Source organism: Lonchura striata, chromosome 1 (assembly GCF_050655825.1).
Source record: "Lonchura striata isolate lonStrDom1 chromosome 1, ASM5065582v1, whole genome shotgun sequence".
NCBI lineage: Eukaryota > Metazoa > Chordata > Aves > Passeriformes > Estrildidae > Lonchura > Lonchura striata.
The window spans coordinates 97,334,202-97,355,516 of NC_140703.1; positions in this window are offsets into that span (position 1 = coordinate 97,334,202).

The following is a 21,315-nucleotide window of genomic DNA, read 5'->3' on the forward strand; positions in this document are numbered from 1 at the left end:
TAGGAGTCTTTTATGAACAGTCCTTATATGCTTACAATCACTCAAATGCTTATTTTAGCTATTTCTTCTACTTATATGGGTTTTCTGAAGGGTGGTGAAAGAAGATTTAGAGAAAGTGTATGCCTTACACCATTAGGCAGCTCAGACAGGAACAGATTTGGAATGTGAATGTAATAAAAACCTCTCTATTAGTAACAATGCTGACTTGTCCAATAAACAATATCACCACAGACCATGAAGAAACAGCAAATGCTTCCTAACTCCTGTAAAATCTGGAATTCACATGAAAGACACCAAGAAGTTAGAATCTAAGTGAAGTAAAACCATTTAAATCCTATTACAGAAATTCTGATTACAGGTGCTTTAGGTGTACTTTGAGGAACTGGAGAATAAAACATGCAACAAATGCTCATGAACATCAAAACCAGAATTCCTACATTTACCTTCCAGGACACTTCAATACTTTTACCTTTTAGTCACTAAAACTTTATTCTAGGTAGTAGCCTGCCTTTCTACTTATTATGAGTTACATTTTTGTAATGTCCATCCCCAGATTGTTCCTCCCCAACCAGCTTCTAGTTATCTCACCCTTGCACTCTTGAGTCCTTTTCCCCTTTTTCTTGGTGCACTATCCAATCGACTCCTTACCAGGTCTCTCCATAGTGATAATTAGTGCCTTTTTTTCCTGACTCTGCAGGGAATGAATTTATATTTCTGCTCTTCATGTATTTCAGGGCATCACAGCTCTTCTACTCAGCACTATGAGACAAGGAAGAAACCTCTCCAGACTGTGCTGCTGGACCCCTGCAGCCACACTCTCCAACAGCACAACCTCACCTGTTAACCAGTCTATGCTCCTCTGTTAACATCAGTGAATCCTGATGAATTCTGTGTCCCAAAGTCAGGAAGCCAAAATGTTGTTGTGCCAGTTCTCACTTATATTAGGCACAGTTTCCAGTTAAGGTAATTGCCTTTTGCAGACGTAAGAACAGCTGTGAAATATTCCCTATTGACCTGAGGTAAATAATTTACTGAGGTGAGATTGTGATTTCTTTTCATTTAGACAAGAAAGTCCAAGGAAAATGGATCCCACCCAAAATAGTTATAATCCAGTGGCTGGAAATAATTGTCATGTAATATGTAGGCTCTTCTCTCTCTCTGGCTGAGGATTAGGCTCTTAAATTTATTTATTGAGTGAGAAGGCTAGTGGAAAACAGATTGTATCTCTCCTTACAACCATAGTCTATATTCACTAACCAAAACTAGAACCCAAGCCTATTTCTGCTTTCTCAGGTGAAGGTTATTACTTGCAGGCAATTTCCCACTCAGTGTAATTTTGCCTCTCCTGTCTGTCTTGGAGCTGAGAAAGCTTTCCCTTTCAGATATTATCAAATCAATATAATTCTGCAACTGTTCAAATGGTTTTATAAAGGAAATTTTTTAAAGAAAAAATAATCAATTGACTTGTGTTTATGTTAGTCTGGTAACCATAATTGTTTGCTTAACTTTTCAGTTTTTCAAATTCTAAGTTCCATTGGCTTTTCTATAATTTACTGGTAAATAAGGGATTTCCACAGTGAAGCGCAAATTCATTCAATTCCTGAACTTGACAATGAGCAAGACTTTTTTGGCTAACTGATGTTAGCTGTTGTGGCTTATTCCCATTAGTCAAAACCTTTGCAAGTTTTCCCATTCCTATTTAGTGAAGCAGTTTGTACTATTCAACAGTACTATCAGTGGGGTTTGATGTATTATATTGCTTTTACTGCTACTGAAAGACTCGGTGGGATATTTGAGGAGAAAATAAGTACACCTGAATTGTAAATAAAGCAGACAACCATTTCAGTTAGCTCTCAAGCTTCAGCATCTTGCCCAGAGTTTCAGTGACATATTTACATTGACTTGAAGTTTGTGTCCTTGAAACTTCCTCTGTAATTATGAGTAACTTCTGTTGAAAACTTGGGAATGAAGGAAAACATGTGCAAGAGCAGGAGAGCACATTCCAGTTTGCCTGGAGGGAAGCAATGATTCCTTCTCCTTTTGCAAACAATGTTAAAGTTACGAGCGTTCATCCTTTCAGGGCTGAGTCTTGCAGCTCCTTTCTTCCTGCCTGGCCCTCCTGTTTTGTGAGACAGACAATGTGATTTTAAACTTTGTCAGTTTTTCCTGGTCAAAGAGGTTAGTTCCAAATGATTAGGAAAATACAAACAACCTTGTGCCTAGGTGTGTCCAGCTCAGAGCACAGCCAATGGAGGCAGTAGCCAGAGTAGAAGGGCACACAGAAGGGAGGCCAGCAGCTCTGCTGAGGGCAGCACACACAGGATCTGCAGTGGTGGTGACACCACAGGCACCAGTCCTGAAGAAACTATTTCTGATGGTCCCAAGGGAGGAAGCTGCTCTGCATCTCTGGACAGTCAGGTGATTGATTCCCACTGCTGAGTCAGAGGGTTTTCTTGTCCACTTGAAGTGTGTGCTGGGGAAGGTGCTGTGTTACACAGGACAGGAGTTGCAGGTTGAGGTCAAGAGGCTGCATTATGCCAGAGATGACTAAAAGGAGAGTGACCTAAGCTTTTCTGAGATCCTGAAGGTACAAGTGTTTGTGCTCCACAGCAGTACCAAAGGACAGGAGCAGGCAAGGTCTGTGCTGGTTGGGTTGGAAAATTGGAGTAAAAGCTGCAATTTCATGTCTTCTAGCACCAGGAAGACAGTTCTGCTCCTCATGTTCCTCCTGCAGATCTCCAGCTCCTGCATGGGTTCAGTGCCCTGGTAGCAGCAAGTGCCTGGGAGCTGGGAGCTGTGTCCAATAAAGAAGTAGAGTCAGCTGATAGTGAGTCCCAGAGCAGCACCAAGAGAAGGTGGTGAGTGGCAGCAGAGAGCAGCTGCCTGCTGAGCGGTCAGGCAGGATTGTTGCTTACAGGGACATTAAACATTATGGAGAGACTATCAAGTCTCAATATGCAGTCTCAATCATTGAAGATACTGATAACCCAGCTGGACAACCTGTTCTATCTGACTCTCCTGGGAATGTAAGACTGAGGCAGATGATTCCTAGAAGTGTCATCCTCAGACTCAGCCATTCTGTGATTCTACCACATCTCCAATGTCAGATAAGTCTGACCACAAGAAACACAGGAAAAAACTGTCACCCTGTAGCGAGGAATGGAGGATACCTTCCCCATGATATAATGGCTTTGAATAATTCACCTGTGTCATGAAACCTCGGGTTTAAAAATGAAGACAGAGTCCTTTGGGCTTACTAGAATAGTAGGCCCATGCAATTTTGTATGTGCACATGTGTGTGCATATAATATAGAACATCTGGAGAGCATAGACATGATACAGACATAGACATGAAAGGTTCAATGTAGACAGCACAGAAATTTTAAGGTGCACAAGTGAGATGATAGAAAAGATAAGGTGCAAATTGACATGATAGAATTTTTTATTAAATGGTTAGTTTGAGTCATGGAACAGGTGTTACAAACTGAGAGAAAACACATAAGCATACAAGTTATTACTCTTGGAGAGTTTTACAAAGTTAGTAACTGAAGGTATAATAAAAAATAAGCTTACCTTAAAAGCTTACCACTGCTGACCAGCGGGATGGATAAAATAATGTGGCAAAACAAGTATGAAACTGGAATACCCTTACCAAATGGGAATGAATTATATTGAAGGAGGTAATGTTGGGCGTCAATGAGCATCACAAGCCAGGTCACCTAGTAGTATCAACAGAGAGGATTGAGAAAATTATAGCAGAGAAAAGGGATTGAGATAATATGGAAAAAGCGCCATGAAAATTTTAATAATTTCATGAAGCAGAGATCACAGAAACAGGTGGAAAAGAAATGAGTAGTGGTTCATGAGTCATCATTTATTCCACGATGTTGCTAAACACAGACACTTCATTTTCTAGGATTCTAGCTTACATACCAGAGAATAGTGTTCACACTGGATAAGGTCTTCATATTTACCATTATGACTTTATCAATATCTGCTCATATTTCATAAGTACTGTAGCAATATTAGCTGGCTGTACATCTCATGTGTACAGATACATGGAAAGATGGAGTAACTGTGTTTATCAATAATGCTGTCAACCATTTTTTGAGAATTAGATTATCACTGCTATAATTTGCAAGAAAACCTGCACTAAATAAATACAATTATAAATTTAATAGCGCAAGAATTAAAAACTAGCCACCAAGTTTATATAAAATAAATGTATACTTTTTTGCTAGGAAATCTCCATGGGAATCCATTTTCATTCACTACTTCTCTGTGTACACAGTGAAGCATTTAATATTCCCAGTGGGTAAACTAATTAAAGTCACAGAATAATACCAATTCTTGAGTAGAGAATTGAGAACTGTGATAACTTACTATGAAAAAAAAAATTAATACACATTTCTTTAAACAAAGAATGCCAAAAAAGAAATGAGAAATCAGAGCACATAAAGGTCTTCTGATTTCTGTATACCATGGAAATGTGTCCTTATAATTTCTTTTTGTCCATTTACGTGAGAACAATCTCATTACATCAAAAGGACTGTCTATGAACATCATGCCATTCAGCTAGACAGCATGGATAATCAATTTATAATTAAAGAAATAAAAATGATAGTTACTAAATCGGTTTTTTAGAGGAAGAATATGGATTATCTACAGATAATTCTTTTCTGGATATTTGAAAAGATGATGAATGAAGAAAGTTTATGTGATAAACTATGAATTTGCTCAATGCAGATCCTTCAGCTATTTTATAACTCTTTTGAATTGCTCTAACTCTGAAAGTATTTTGAAAACAAAAGTACCAACAAATGAGGCCAGTTTTGTTTATCTAAGGGGTTATGTATTTAAAATTTTACTAAAATAAGATTTTTACCTTTATTTCAAACTTAAAATTAGAATGCTAAGAATTAAAGTTCTAGTGTTAATTTTCAGGAACCTGACACTCAGGCTCTGTGGGAGGCAAAAAAGAAAGTCTCTCAAGTGGATTAATAGATGACAGGGAAAGTAAACAGTGTATGCAAACAGACTAGCAGAGAGGTTTGAAAAGAATTAAGGTAAACAAGTGTACTCTGTGAAATTAGGTGATAGCACTTACACACCATTTCGCATTTCTGCAAGTTCTCCATGGTGGAAGTTTTAATCAAGGTCCTAAATTCAAAAGGCTTAATTTTACATTTCTGAAGTGGCCAAGAGGACACTTTATATACGTATTATCACTTGAACAGCTTTTTCTGGCCATTACTGCTGTTAACCATTGTCTCTCACTGAGACACTATGGCCTATTTAATCTGTGTAGAATTTACCTTGAGTCCATAACAAGACAATTTACATCCCATTTGGTTTTACTTTGAGCACTCAAATGGGACCTAAATGCCCATTGACCTTGTACTTCCCCTTTGAAACTGGTGAATTCACTGTGAAAGAAAAATAAAGATGCCCATTAAACAACCCTCTAATATTAGAAGATACTCTGCCTGAAACCATTACACAAGGGTGAGCTGTTTGTATAGCTGGATCAGGACAGTTTTCCAAGCTTTAATCCATTATAGGTAGTAGGAAACTGTTTATCTCAGCGCATTTAGGTGCTCCCATACTCTTAGAAAGTGTTATGTCCTAAAACACTCAGGAGTGACAGGAAAAGTAATTCTCACATCCTACTTTTTACTCTGTTTAGGTGAACTTTGAACCACCAATTTCCACAGACATTAGTAGTAGTCTGCAAGTAATAAGGAACCAAAAGGTTGGTAGATAAAATTATTTTGAAACTTAAATACTTCAAAGCCGTGACTCCTATTCATGGAGATATAGTAGAAAAATAGAGAGTATGAAGGCTCTATCTGACCCCATTCATGTTTATTATTACCATTGTTGGAGTCTTTTGACTTTTATTCCTGAGAAGAGAAAGCTTTTCCTTTGTTGCTGTCTGTATATTATACTATTTGAGATGTCATAAGTGCAATCAAAGGCAGTTGACCCAGTGCTGAAATGTAAACAGAGTGTAAAAGAACATATTTATTTAGCTGCAATCTGGTATGATAAAAACAAAGATAATAGTACAGGGAATTTATATATGTGGAATATGTTTATTTTAACCTAAGTACGGGTAGAACTTTAACATACTTATGTAGCAGAAATGATCACTGCACATTGATCATATGCAACTTATATAAAGGAGATTTGCCCCCAGTAGATCCAGAATCCCTTGGATATTATCACTTCCAGGATCACTCTTTTAGCATTGATTCTACGATACAGAGACAACTGGCATGTTCCATGTTGGCATGTCCCATGAAGATGACTTAGAAACCTCAGGTTATCTAACAAGGTTTATATCCTTCATTATCAAAGGATAGAAACAGACATTCCTCATTGTAAGGGATAGCACTACAGCATGGAGTGTGGATAGAATTATAGAAAAGCAACACAGCATGTGCTCAGATGTGTATTTCCGTTTTGGTTGACATAGCTGTAAACCACATACTTTGCTATAACAAGATCATGGCCACTAGATCAAGAGTTGTTTTCTCCCTCTGCTGGGCACTGATGAGGCTACACCAGTAGACTGTTCAGTCTGGAACTCTCCTGTTCAAGAAGGACATAGTTAAATCAGATATTGCTCAGAGGTAATTACTAGGGTGTTACCAGTCTAGCTGGCATCACCTGGAAGGGGAGGCCAAGGAAATTTGTCTTGTTTAGTCTGACAAAGAGGAGGCTAAACTGTGGTCATGCCTGCAGTTATCTGAAAGGCAATGGCAAAATTATGGAGTTAAACCTCTCTGGTTAGTGCAAGAGACACTAGTAGAAGGAACAACACCACCTTGTGAGTGTCAATTGACTATCAGGAAAGAAAATTAACAGTGCAGCATAGGAATATCTTGCTCAGAGTAGCTATGAAACCTCCATCCTTGTAAATTGTTAAGATTAGAATAAGACCAAGCCATTTGGAATGAACTGACTTACTCCTGGCAATAGTCCTGCATCAGTCAGAGCATTGGAATAGTGATGTCCCTCCAGTCAACATTTCCACAAACCTGTGGTGTCTAAAACAGTGCATTTTAATGTCTGATAAGCTGAAATAAAATGTATTAGTTTATTCATGGTGAAATCCTAGCTCTGTAGGAGAGCAGTGGGAATTTGTATCTGAGTGTTGTGGAGGTTTGAGGTAATGCTATTTTGTTACTAAGGAAGAGCAGAATCATGCTTTAACTTATATTATGGAAAAGAGAAACTCAGAGGAAATGTGGAAATCTTAATAATGGTAATCTTTCCCTTCTCGGCCATACTTTGATAAATGTCAAGATATAAGTGCCACACAAGCTGAAAAATAAAACAAGTTATTAGATTAGTTTGACATAAGTATTGATTCAACACCTAATCACTATTCAAATATTCCATTTTATGAATCTTACACTTGATCTTTTCTTTTTCATTTTCTTTTGCAAGGTGTCAGAATGGTGAACTTGCCAACTAAATAAAATGAAGATATGCAAGTCTATTTTCTGCTTCCTGTTTTAACACAATTTTAAATAAGACTTTGAATCGTACCTTTAAAAAATCCAATAACTTTATGCATATTAGCAGGAGTATTCATTTAATACCTAGAATGTTCACATCTAATTTCCAACTAAAAATACCAAAAGAATCATCCCCTGAAAAATATCTAAATATAGGTTACTTCATTACCTGCAAATCAGTCTCAAAAAGGATGCAGTCTGTGAAATGCTAAATGAGAACTGACTGGTTAAATGCTGTACTTCTTGCAATCAGAAGGAATAACAATTACAGCACCAACTGCTAATCCTAAGAAATCAAAACACAGTGAGGCAGTGACTAAATTCTATTAGAAAGTGTAATTATTATTATTATACTTCTTTCAGAAAATGAAAAGATGGAAACATTATGCAAGTACTTAACCTTTTTAGTAGCTAGGGCATTGTTCTTTACTGTGCTACTAAATGTATTCATCTTTAAAATGAAATACTTTAAATTCTGAAAACACGAGTTGGTTCTTCTCTTTAATGCTTAATCAGAAATGTTGAGATATTCTGTTTTTTCCCCTGAAGTGGATTAGATTGAAAAGGAAGATATGTTAAGCAGGCAGAATGTGCAATATGCTTTGTAATTAGCACAATCCAGAGCTCAATGTTTTACATTACTGATGATGTATGTACTTCTTGTGTGTTTTTGTTCAAATACCAAACTTAATCTGCCACTACGGTGCAAAGGAAAAAAACCATGACCACAATCTCTATGCAAAGTTATAATTTTGGGGGTGTATACAGGTATTGAAGGCTTAATTTTACTAACTAAATTAGAATCATAGTCACAGTTTTTACATTTTTTTTGCTTTGGGTTTTTGTTTTATTTTTATTCCATATATGAAGTTAAATACGTCTAAAGATCAATGAACAGGTGCTACAGCTGTTAGTTGTACCCTGAGCCTAAGGAGTATTGATTCCAATGGTTTCTTGCATTTTACAACAGCCATATTTTTCAGTAGTTCATCTATGCAGTCATATCTGACCCCTTAACCTCTTGTTGAGGATTAACCCTGGCTAGCTAAGTACCACACAGCTGCTTCCTCACTTCCCTCCAACCCCAGTGGGATGGGAGGAGAGGAAAAATAAAAGCAAAAAATTTGTGGGTCAAGATAAAAGTTATTTAATATAAGTGGAGAAGTGGAAGAAGAGAGGGAAAAAACCCCCAAAAAGTGAGGTGAAGGCAGTAACTCTCCACCTCCCATAGACAGATCTGTGTCCATCCAGTTCCTGAGTAACTGACTACCAAAAAATCCCTCTTTTCCCTTTTTATAGATGAGCATGATGTTGTAGTGGGGGGAATGGCTCTTTGGCAAGTTCCAGTCTTATGCCTGATGATGGACACTCCCAACCTCTTGTGCACACACCCCACTGTCTCCCTCAGTTTACTGGGGAGACACAGGGTGAGAAAATGAGAAAGTCTTGACATTGTGCAAGCACTGCTCAGCAGCCACTAAACATTAGCATTTTATCATTACTGGTTTTGGTGGTGGATGATAGAAAGCAAGATGAAAATCTGCTGAAAAAAAATTAAAAATGGGTGATGCTTTTTATCTTCTGTTTCAATTGAACAGTAATTTCTTTGAGAAGCCCTACATGCTAAGAAAAGTAAATCTATCTCCTGCATTTTCTTGTGACTTATTATTGAGTATTTCTATCTAAGTCACTTCTCCTAAGATGTTTCCAAATTTCTTCCAACAAATTGTTTCTAATAACTTCCTCACTGGGAAGTGAATCTAAATTGGCTAGGTATTGATCCTTTTTCTGAACTGAATGTTTAATGGAATTATACTTTCCTTGAAAGTCTGAGCTTTGTAGGGGGTGGAAGTGAGATTCATGTGTTTTCCTGAAACACTGATCTACTGACAGATTCTCCTTGAGCCTAATTTGTGATGACCACTTCTTGCATCAGTCCTACCCCTCTTCCTGAACTGATGTCTGCCATTTGTTGTTTTATTTCTTACATTTGTTAATAAGCTTTATCTATTCAGAGGTTTCTACAATTCTCAGCCTGTCAGTTGCTTGAGGACAGCCTGGCTCTGGCTTCTCTGCCTAGAGCTGTCAGGATGCTACTCTTCACCTCTTCACTAACTAAAAGTGACTAATGCACCCCCCCCCCCACCTTTTTGTGTTTTTTTTTTTTTTTCCTTCTTTCACACCTGGAAACTGGAAACAGACTGTGAATTCATTATGTGACTCTAAATGATAAATAGCCTGGATTTGATCTTGTCTCTTTTGCACCCAGACCTGTGCAATGACGATATAACAAGATATTCCTTGGCCAGGATTCTGGTTGTTTGTTGTCCTTCTGGAAGGAGCACCCTCTCTGTGCAGATCCAAGTCTCTCTGTTGGGTCTTCAGGGTCTAGGGAGTCATCAGTTTTACACTCTACCACATACTCTAGAAGCTACTGTATAGCCTGATAGATTGAGGGAAATAATGTAGAGGACATGTAAATACAAAGAGTGAAGGACAGATAGAGACAGTGCGCACTTGTATGCAATATATCTTAAAGCCAGTGTCCTGGTCACAAAGCCTAATTTGCTTTTCTGACAAGCACTCTTTTTAGAGAAGGACAAACTGGGGATAGAATAGAATAGAATAGAATAGAATAGAATAGAATAGAATAGAATAGGAATAGGAATAGGAATAGGAATAGGAATAGGAATAGGAATAGGAATAGGAATAGGAATAGAAGTTCTTCCAGCTGGAGGGAATTTACAATACACATCTAGCTCAGCCACTGTCACTGGTGGTGGCTGCAGGACATAAATTAATTTCATTGCTTTAGATGTCAAAATTTTTTACTATTCATCACTGTTACAGTGTTTCCCCAGTCTTCAAGGATCGGAACAATATAGTGGACCATTCCAAAATTCTACACTGCCACCATCAGCAATGACATACTTCTCAGTGTGCTATGACAAAGAATAATGTATAACATTTCAGGAAATATGTGTTACCTAACCATTTGAGGTGTTAGATTTCCATTATCCTCTTAGTTTTAAAAGTATGTGTTGAGTTTGGGTTTTTTTCTGTTCCTGATGGATTTCCTAGTCTCTCTCTCTCTCTCTCTCTATTTTAAGTGCTCTGAAATCAGTTTGCATTCTACTTATATAATAGGTAATAACTTTTCTCTTTTTAACAACTGGGTTTATAATAATAGAGTTTGTTATAAAGGGAAGATGCTTCTTATAACAATGAGAATTTAAGCTGCTCTTTGTCTATTAGAGAAAAACTAATTTATTCAAGTAATTCTATTCCTGCAAGTTTTCAGTTAACAGAAATGAATAAAAAATCTTCTTAAAGATAATAGAATCATGCTAGAAGGCCAGAGCTTTTCTTGGAAGCTCTAATTGCTTAGATATTGCTTGATGTAACAAATATGAAAGCTTAAGAAAAACTGATACTAAAGATAATACAAGATTGTTTTCTTGCACAGTTTATTTTAAATCTATATTTAAAACAGATAAGCAAAAAAAAAAGAGCTACTCCATGCTTTAAGCTTGAAAACATATCTTACATAAGAGAAAGACTAATCTATTGTATGAACTTAGGATGCATGTGATGCTTTGTAATAAAAACAGTTCTTACTGGTTTAATAATGTATTTATCCTTTTCTTGAAAGAGTAAAATCAATAAAGCAATACACACATACACTTCTTTATGTGAAGGCAGCTAAGAGTATATCCAGACTGCCAGCTGGCACAAAAATACTTCATTTTCAGTTTTGTCTTACACATGAAGCACATGTCAGGTAAGGTGCTGGCAATTTGGATGTTTCATAACCTTAAACCTATTTATAACTCCCATCCTCCAAATTCTTCTTGCACCCCCATTTTTTCTGTCCTCCATTATTTTTCATTTTGGATTTGGTTTTTTTTTTTCTTTTCCCCTAACCTGGGCTCCTGGTCTTCTTCTCTAGTTAGAACTGCAAACAAATGTGGCTAACACAAGTAGTTAATATGAATAGGGTGGCTGGAGCTATGGGAAGAAAATAATGCAGTAGATTACAAAATAACTAGTCCTTCATTACTTTTTTTGGTGTGTGTTTGTTTTTTTTATTTTTGCCTAAGGATACTGATAGAGTGTTGTTTCTTTAATATTTTTCCTAGTGCTGAACATATAAGTGTTTTTTTTTTAAAGAGGGACGGTGAAGAAATCTCCAGGATATCAATACTGAGGTTGTAAGGCTTCACACAGAAAATCTTTCAGACTGCAACTGCTCCAGGAGCATGGACCTCAATCTGCTTTGTTTTGTTGCTCAGCAAGCCAAGTACAATTACAAGTGTCAGGGAGAGTTAAATTTTTTTCCATTTTAACCTAGAAGCTCTAGTGGGTAGATTTCACCACTGTAAGATTGCTTTAAAAAGTATTAAGTAGTGTAGAAAAAGATGTTATTTCTGAGTGCTCTGGAAAGCCTATGGTTTGAAAGAACTGTTAGTTTGCCTGTAGGTCAAATCATCCAAGTCCCAGAAACACCATGGTTTTGGACTTTCAGTCTCAAACTATGGGGCTTCAACAAGTGATGTCTGTGACAGCCCCAGTGAAAGCAGCTCTCACCCTACCAACAGCCCTTGGCTTTTTGTTGCCCATAATAGAGCAACAATTCTCAGTCATTCTCACACCAGTATTTGTGGGATAAAGAGGTGGAACTGGAAAATTTCTTTTAAAATTATATCAGCCCCTGGCTGCCTTCCAGGCTGAACTCAGAAGCAGTTGCTTTGGCACAACTGGGAGGTGTCACACAACAGTGTGGGAGTGAGAAGCCAAGCATGGAGACAAAAGTTCTGCAGCTTAACGCTTTGAACAGTGGAACTATGGTTCCCATTCCTCACCTGTAGCTCCTTGAAATAAAATGTTTTAGGACCCTGGAATTTCACTAAAATCTTTATTTAAAAATATATCTTATGATGGGTTTTAATGAAGTGTGACTGAAACTCTGAAGTCCCTTAAATCACAGCTTTTAAGCCTACAAAGTTTACTTGCTCTGTCCAGACTATCTATGGAGATTTAAGTTCCCTAAACCATAACTTGATTTTTTGAACCCTGTGGTTTCCAGCAATGAATTTTTCAGCCTTTCTAAAGACCAACTGCTTGGAATTAGGCGATTTTGAGCTTCACTTTGTCTTTTGAGTTTTCAGAGGAGTTGCATCTGTACAAGTCTTTTGAAGATTTTTAAAAACTTAGCTAAACATCACTTTAAAGCTTTTTAGCTTTTCATGAGAAAAAGAAACATTTGTTCCCATCTGTATTATTAGTGTGTGAAATTTTAAAAATATCTTCGCATTGAAGGTATGTATGCTGACTTCCAAAGAATAGGTCTTCAAAAGCCCTTGAAAAGATTTAGACCACATGGTCATGGATACGTTTATGCAGTTGATGATCAGTGGTATGTACCAAGACAAAATACCAAAAATAGCATTCTGATTTTGGCAATCAAATATGAAAATGAAGCTAAGAAAAATTATTTATTTTAATTACTTAGTCACAATGAAGACACTAGGACTCAAACCTCAGTTTTTAGAATGTGATTCATCTCTATCTAACTTAGTTTATTTATTTATTTAAATAAATTAAGATGTAAAGAGACGTCTTTATTATACAGATATTTGAATAAAAATTCTGGATGTCTACAGAAGTAAATCCTTTAAAGGAAATACCTAATTCTATCTTCACCATCATAACAGAGGAATAAATGCCTGTGTGAACATCCAGAATGAAATCACTTAGTTAAAGTTCTTGATATCTGTATTCTGCAATTTAAGACACTCCCTTATTTCTCTTCTAAGCAAAATTAATATATGCCATGCCTTGATGCAAATTGATGGAACTTTAAGACCAAGTAGGAATAAATTATGTAGCAGGTGTTACGGAAATTAATTGCATCTTAATTTCAGCAATTTTAAGATAAACACTGAAAATTTTCTTTGTCTTAGCTTAACTTATACTATTTTGTTAAAATAAGGTAGAATAAATTACATAGTGGCATTCCCATGTTTGTCTTTAGAAGGAGAAGACAGTGAATTTAATTTTCCAAACAGATAAAACTGTTAATCATTCCAGTCAATTAATTAATGGAAATTTCAACTTAGTTGGCTGAAAGAAAGTATTGAGACAGTGTAACTAGTGCTAAAAATTTCTATATAGGTCCACGTGATGGAAACTAGTCTACAGCAAGGAGAAAGAATCTGTGTGGAATTAATCAGAATTATTTTTAGTACAATTTACTATTTCAGTGATGACTAAATAAAATCTTGGCTAAAAAAACATTAATAAAAAAACATTAAAAATGCTTTTTATAAAATATTAATGTTTTTTATAAATAAACATTAATATCTATCCTAAATACAGGCTTAAAGCTTCTGTAATCTATCCTTCAATATTCTGAAGCATGCAAGGGATATTTACATATAAAGAGTAAGAGGGCCATCTCTTACTCTTACTAGTATGTCAGATAGCTACATGCTGTCAATGAACCAACATTAGCTTAAAAAACTTTTAAAGTTTAATTATAATCAGTAAGCAGAAGAATATAATTATATTTGCTATAGCATATTTTATCTGGGATACCGGTATAACAGAAATAACAGAGCATCTACAAGACAAGATAAACCAAGGCCATAAAAGATACATTAAGTCACTTAAAATATTACTAGAACCTTATATTTACGATGTCAAACTGAGTTAATAGATTTAGGGTTACCTGATACCTCTCTAGATTACCTTACCTGATTTAACTACATCTCTGTTGAGACAGAGCTTGGATCATCTGTCTTCCTACACACTCCTTAGAATATCTGTTCTAAAGTTGAGCTCGATACCTACTGTTCAAAATCTGCAGCATGAGCCTGTGGACCTAGTGTAAAGACTTCAAGATGGGATGAACAAATAAAACAAAGGATTTATAGGACATCTGCAACTTTCTGGTGTGCAGTCTTGAACCCAGGTAGAGTATTCTATAGAGCCACACATGATGCTAGGTAATGGGATATGCACCATTATGTCTCTGTGCTCCTTAATGAAGCTCTGAACTCAGGAGAGATGCTACATGCACCTGCATGTGATCTTCTGTTCTTTTGCTCTTGAGCTGATGTTTGTTTCAAGCATCAATATTCAAATTTCTGTTATAAAGAGCTTTTCAACTAAGAACAATTTTTGGACCTAATGTTAATAAGCAAAATAGCAAAGAAATATTAATATAATTTTTTAAGATACTAGCACTATGTACTTTTATCATAAATCAGAAAATAAGTTTGCATCACATTACTAACCAACAGAACCACTCTAATAATTAAATTTTTTTCTCTACAAAAGTTAAAAAACCCTGTATTTAACAGCAAACTCAGTTGTGATAGACATGGTTCTAAAACCAGTTTGAATAGATTTTGCTACAAAACTACTGTCTGATTGAGAGAAATTATGGTTAATGCTGTTCTAAAAGCAGGACTAAATCTCCTCCCACAGTTCTATTCACCTGCCTTGTATTTACATCATATACCTCATTCAGCACATACAATTCTGTCACTTGGGAAGCAACAAATTTGTTACACAAATTTGTATTGAAATGTTCAGCTTAAATATTTACAAAAGCACAGAATTGGAGCCACCTCTGGGAATGAAACAAGAATCAAAAGGTGAAGAGGTGTTGGAGAACACACTATAAACAGAGCAGCAGTGTGGGACTCTTAATATCTGAAGATCAGAGAGTATCTTAATTTAAAATACTCACTACAGGGCTGAAGTAGGAGAACAAGAAATTTACATTTATGAGAAGAATGATCTCTGATTTGGATATTTGAACTTTTTATTTATATACCTTATAAATATGTACTACAACTGCTTTTGAGTCATTCTGATTAGTATTTTAATTGAAAAGTAATTTGTTATGTTGGAAATGTGATTTTTTTCAGCTCTAATTAAATTTTGAACTTTAGTCTTTTTTATTTTATTTCATTGATATTAATAATTTTTCCCTTTTTTGACATAAAAATGTTTTCATCAATGAGCCTCTCAGAAAGTTCAAGTTTAAGTTACAGCTTAAAGACTATAAAATGGAGAACATAATTTGCATTATATATGAAATAATGTACCAAATCAGTAATGTACCAAATAATCGGTACCAAAGATCTGAGAAGCTTAAATTTTCTGATCAAGTTCTCAGTGTGAAAGTCAAAAATTCTGAGCCTTAGTCTTGCTTTGAAACAGAACATATTTTCAGTGTTTAGCTGAAAAATAGAACTAATGAAAATAAATTTCTGAAATGTATTCTGAAAAAAATGCAGAGACAAATTTAAAGTTTCAGCTTCAGAGAAATGGGAACAAGAATGAAAAAGTACTACCTTATAGCTGTTAGTTAAATTAGTTTGACAATATATTGAAAATAGGTTAAACAATTTCTTATTAAAGAGGCATTACACACGTATGACTGTGTATTTTGCATGTTATCCTTGCAGTAGAGTGAAATTAGGTAAATGAACAGTAATTTTGAGCATTTAGCTTATTCTCAGTGTCAGGGTTTTGAAATCATAAATATATAGAGAAAAAAATCCCTAAATAATGAAGAAACTATTATATTTTGTCCTTTTTTATCAAATATAAATTATTGGACCATGCAGAAACTCCATTAATGACACATTACAAAAATCACAATAGTAGTGAAATATCTTTATGCAAATAACTCAAAAAAAGGAATTTTTAAAATCTGTTCCATTAAGCCATCAAATCTGTCACTGCCATTGTGGCAGCTGGGCACTAAGATCCCCTAAGAAATACAAGTCTGTTTCTCATTATTGTCTGTCAGAAGTGCTCTGTTTCTGAGCTAGTGGCAATAAGTGTGCATGGCCAGTCAGTAGAGAAGGAAGGAGAGGGCATTTGTAATCAGAATAATGTCTATGTGAATTAACCTTGCTGATTCAATTAAGAAGGGATTCTGTTCCATAAGTGTTGGAATTGTATTTTAAAGAATGTGTGCTAATTCTTCATCTTCACCTAAACTTTCAAGAGTTTAGTGTATTATAGCATAAAAATGTCAGGAACAAAGACCTACTTTTCCCTCTGAGAGTACTGACAAATGTTGAACAGGACTCAAAAGTCATGATTCTCTGAGCAACCTAAAATACTCTTTGCAACAACCCCCAGCATAGAAGAGAATTATTGAATAATTTAGGTTGGAAAAGACCTTTAGGACCCTCAAGTCTAACCAATAACCCAGCACAGCCAGATACACCACTGTCCCTAAACACCACATCAACACTTTCTCTGTGCACTTCTGGGCATATTGCTGTGATTTGTGTCTCTCTGAAATTGCAAGGCTGGCAACATACTTTTTCTCAGATATTTTGAGTGTTTTTACAAAGTTCTACACTTTTTCAGAGCTGAGATTACAAAACATTAGAGGTGCCCTCAGTCCATGCTTGCCCATACTATCATGCACATTCTGCTACTCATATCTGTCCAAGCTTGGAGTAGATTTTTGGGTGATATTCTTAAATAGTTGTCTAACCTTAAACAAGGCCTGGATATTCAAAAATGTTTAAATTCTGTAACACCAAAATGTAATCAGCCTGAACAGCCTGAAAGGGAAGGAAGGTGAATGAAACAGGGAGAGAGGGAGAGAGAGAGGGAGAGAGGGAGGGATGGAGAGAGGGATGGAGGGAGGGAGGGAGGGAGGGAGGGAGGGAGGGAGGGAGGAAGGAAGGAAGGAAGGAAGGAAGGAAGGAAGGAAGGAAGGAAGGAAGGAAGGAAGGAAGGAAGGAAGGAAGGAAGGAAGGAAAAGTTTTGTTATCTCAACACTTTGTGCTGCACATTGGGCACCAAAAAAGGGCTGTCATGGTTGAATGCCATCTGAAAGCTTCATACTGTACATTTTCTCTCTTCCCTGCTATCTGTGGACTGGGAAAAACAGTTGAAAAAAAAAAAAAAAACCCAAAACCCATGGGTTGAGAAAAGAACAGTTCAGGTAAAGTGTAAGTTTATAACCAAACCTTACAGTAAATCTAATAAAATAAGTAATAATATATGTAAAATAAGTAAAATGTAGTAATACTAATAATAGTAATAATAATAGTAATGAAAAGGAGAGACAGATATAAATGAAACCCAAGTAAGGCTAGTGAAAGGCACAATACAACTGCTCAAAAATCACTGACTGATGCAGTCTGACACTGTATAGCCATCAGCCCTTTCCAAATAACTTAGATAACTTCCCCCTATTTGTATACTGGGCATGACACTATATGGCATAAAATATCCCTTTCTTTGACTTGTTTAGGTAAATTGTCCTGGCCATGCTTCCACCAGCTTCTTGTGCACCTCCTGACCAGCAGAGCACAGGAAACTGGAAAGTCCTTGACTTACAGAGAGTGCTGCTCAGCAACAGTTGAAACCTCAGTGTGTTATCAACATTATTCTCATACTAAAACCAGAACACAGCACTGTACCAGCTACTAGGAAGAAAACCAACTCTACCTCAGATGAAACCAGAACAAAATGCACTTAACATTGCCTCTGCTCTGAGTTATTTTTAAACTAGGACAAGGTGAACGCAGTAGTGCATGAAACAGACAAGTAGAAGAGCTGAGCAAAGTGTGCACATGCAAGTGCAGTCTGCAGTAATATGTTCTGTAGTCTAAAATGAGTCTGGCATGGCCTGGAGGTACTCTAAGAGCATGTCATGTTACAGTAAAAAGGGCATTACCGTGCAGTACAATTGCACTAGTGACTTCTGTTTCTACAATTTTAGTCTTTGTGCTCTATTTGTTCATTTTATCCTGAAGTGGATAACTTGTTTTCAAAAATAAAAAAAAATATAAGGCAGATGTAAAGACATGTATGGAAATTAATGTAGACAAAGAGATTTAATTAATAAAATTATTGTATGACACTCAATGATGAAAAAGATAATGATGTGGTCTTCCTTTCCCCCTTCACATACAAGGCATTTAAGTGCATTATGGGGGATTGTCAGGCTCTAGTCATATTGTTTCTGTATTGCTGATACAGAATCATGGAATCACAGACTGTGTTGAGCTGGAAGGAGCCCACAAAGATCATCGAGTTCAACTCCTGGCCCTGCACAGGAACAGCCCCAAGAGTCACACTGTATGCCCCAGAGTATTGTCTAAACCCTTTATGAGCTGTGACCGCTTCCCTGGAGAGCCTTTCCCAGTGCCCAACCACCCTCTAGGTGAAAAACCTTTTGCTAATATCCAATCTAAACCTCTTCTGACACAAATTCAGGCCATTCCCTCAGGTCCTGTCACTGGACACCACTGAGAAGAGATCAGTGTCTACCCCTCCTCTTCCCCTCAGGAGGAATTTGCAATTGCAGTGAGGTCTCTCCTCAGTCTCCTCTTCTCCAGGCTGAACACACAAAGTGACCTCAGACACTCCTCACATGACTTCTCCTCCAGGCTCTTCATTGCCCTCCTTTGGACTCTCTCCAATAGTTTAACATCTTTCTTATATTGAGGTGACCAAAACTGCTCAGAGCTCTTATATTGGTATGACCTGGCTCCTTTGTCCACAGCAAGCATGAGGTGCATACTGTAAGGAACTAACAAGCCTACCTAGTTCTAAATCAAATTGACTAAATATTGCTGAAATGGAGGTGAACAAAGGTGAACAAGCTCTTAAGGTTTTACCACTTTCATCCCAGAAGGAAAAAGAATCTTTCTTAACCCAAGCAAATAGTCAGTCTCACCTCCAGTATCTTGAGTCTGTAGCCCTGTAACATGATGGGGGTTCACAGCATAAGAATAAACTGTTTCTTGTAAACCGCAAGGCACAAAATAGTCATAAACTATGAAATGGAAACTAAAACTGCACAACTACCACATTTCTTTGTCTAGTCAGTCTGAATCAGTCATCTAGAGGAACAGAAACATCATTTGTAATCCCCACCACTGGTCAAAGTGGTTTTCCCTGTAATCAAGAACTTCTATTCTGCAGAAAGAAACCAGGTTTTGAAATAATTTGTCCTGATACCATATTTTTCCACTTTAGTCAGAAATAGAAATTCGAGTTAATAATACCATTCCTATCTGCAGATTTAGATCTTTAATATATCTGTAACTGGTAAATGGAAAGCTGTAAAATTGTCTGGTTCCATGACTAGTCAAACTTTCAATGTAGCCTGTCTGCACTACTATAGCTCTGCTGACATCAGTAGAATTTTTTACCTCCATGGAAAGAAGTAATGCCGTTATGAAATAAGCTAATATATTTATTCAGAATATTCACATCTCTTACATAGTTGTCAGACTCTTATTGCTGAGTTAAGTCAAAATACTAGTAGAAGCCAAATACATTTTAGAGCTATTTTTGTCTTTTTGTCTCTTGTAAGTAACTGGGAAATAGGATGAAGCTGAATTGTAAAAGATCCCATTACACTGTAATTTTCATCATCATTAAAGTCCAATTTATTTCCAGATCTTGAGGGAAAAATATCTTTTTGCATTCTTTGTCTGAACAGGAATCTGTGTAGGACTGAGAGACATAAGTCAAGGGAGTTTGCCATTATCTTTATCTTTCTTTTATTTTTCCTTAATGAGAACTTACTTCAAAACTCAGAAAATTAGCCAGATTTTTCCAACCATATGTATCGCTCCTATCTTTCAGTATTCAATTCAAATTCTGAGATTTTTCTAGAGTCACAGAATATTCCAGTAAAAAGCATTTCTAGTGGGTTGCTTTTTTAGTAATCCTGAATAGCTGAGGAACTGATTTCTTTGATGGGATGTCTTGTCTTGCCATAAGCAACTTCAAAGACAGTGATTTCAAAGTGATTTCAATTTTTTCCTTATTGTTCTGACTTAATATTTTTTCAAAGCCATATTTTGATCCATGGGAAGTTCCTCTATGTGAGTAAACCTTATATTGCATATGCTAAGATATTTTAAATTCTTCAGTACATTTCATTTGAAAAAACTTGAATATTCTATTAATTACAGAAGGTGGCTTATTTCTAAATATAGACACTTTTGTATTCAACATGGTTAGCAATGAAAACTGCACAGTGTGCCACTGGTGCTGTGCACTTGTTGACCAATATTTAGCAATTAGCATATTTACTAAATAGTAATTTCTTGTAGAAGCCAAATAAATTTAGTGTCCTTGCACAAAGTGCATTTTTGCTAGCTAACAGAGGCAGCAAAATTGTAAAAAGTGAACCATGGATATATCAGATGTCATTTCTCATTAGTCATTAGTCATTATGTGAAGGGCATGAGTTTTAAGGCTTTTGTAATCTGGAAACATAATGCAATAAATCATGTGATAAATATATGTTATTGTTTTCTGCTTAGCTAATGAAAATGAAGCCATAGTTTCAGTTCTGAAGACTGTAGACCATTTCTTTAAGACAGTAGATGTTTGTTTTGTGACAGTTGCAATTCAGGTCAAGCTGTCTTTCACCTGAACACTGATCATTATTCAACATTATATACTTGCAGTTGAACCATTATAGCAACTAATATGATGCACTTTTTTCATGAGTATGTGCTTTTTTTTCCTTTCCAACACTTAATGTTCTTCCCAGATCAAATGTTTTTTATCACGTGTCTCAACTCTGAGTTGCTGGATTAACTATATTTTAGTCTGTCTGGCTGATAAAGGATTGCTAAATATGCTAAGCATCTACTGGGAAACAGACACTCTTTTATCACATTAGAAGTCTGAAAATCATTTCCATCACCTCATAAACTTGGGATATGATTTTTTTCTATTGGTTTGTATTAGATTCTAATGACAGTGTGACTGTTCT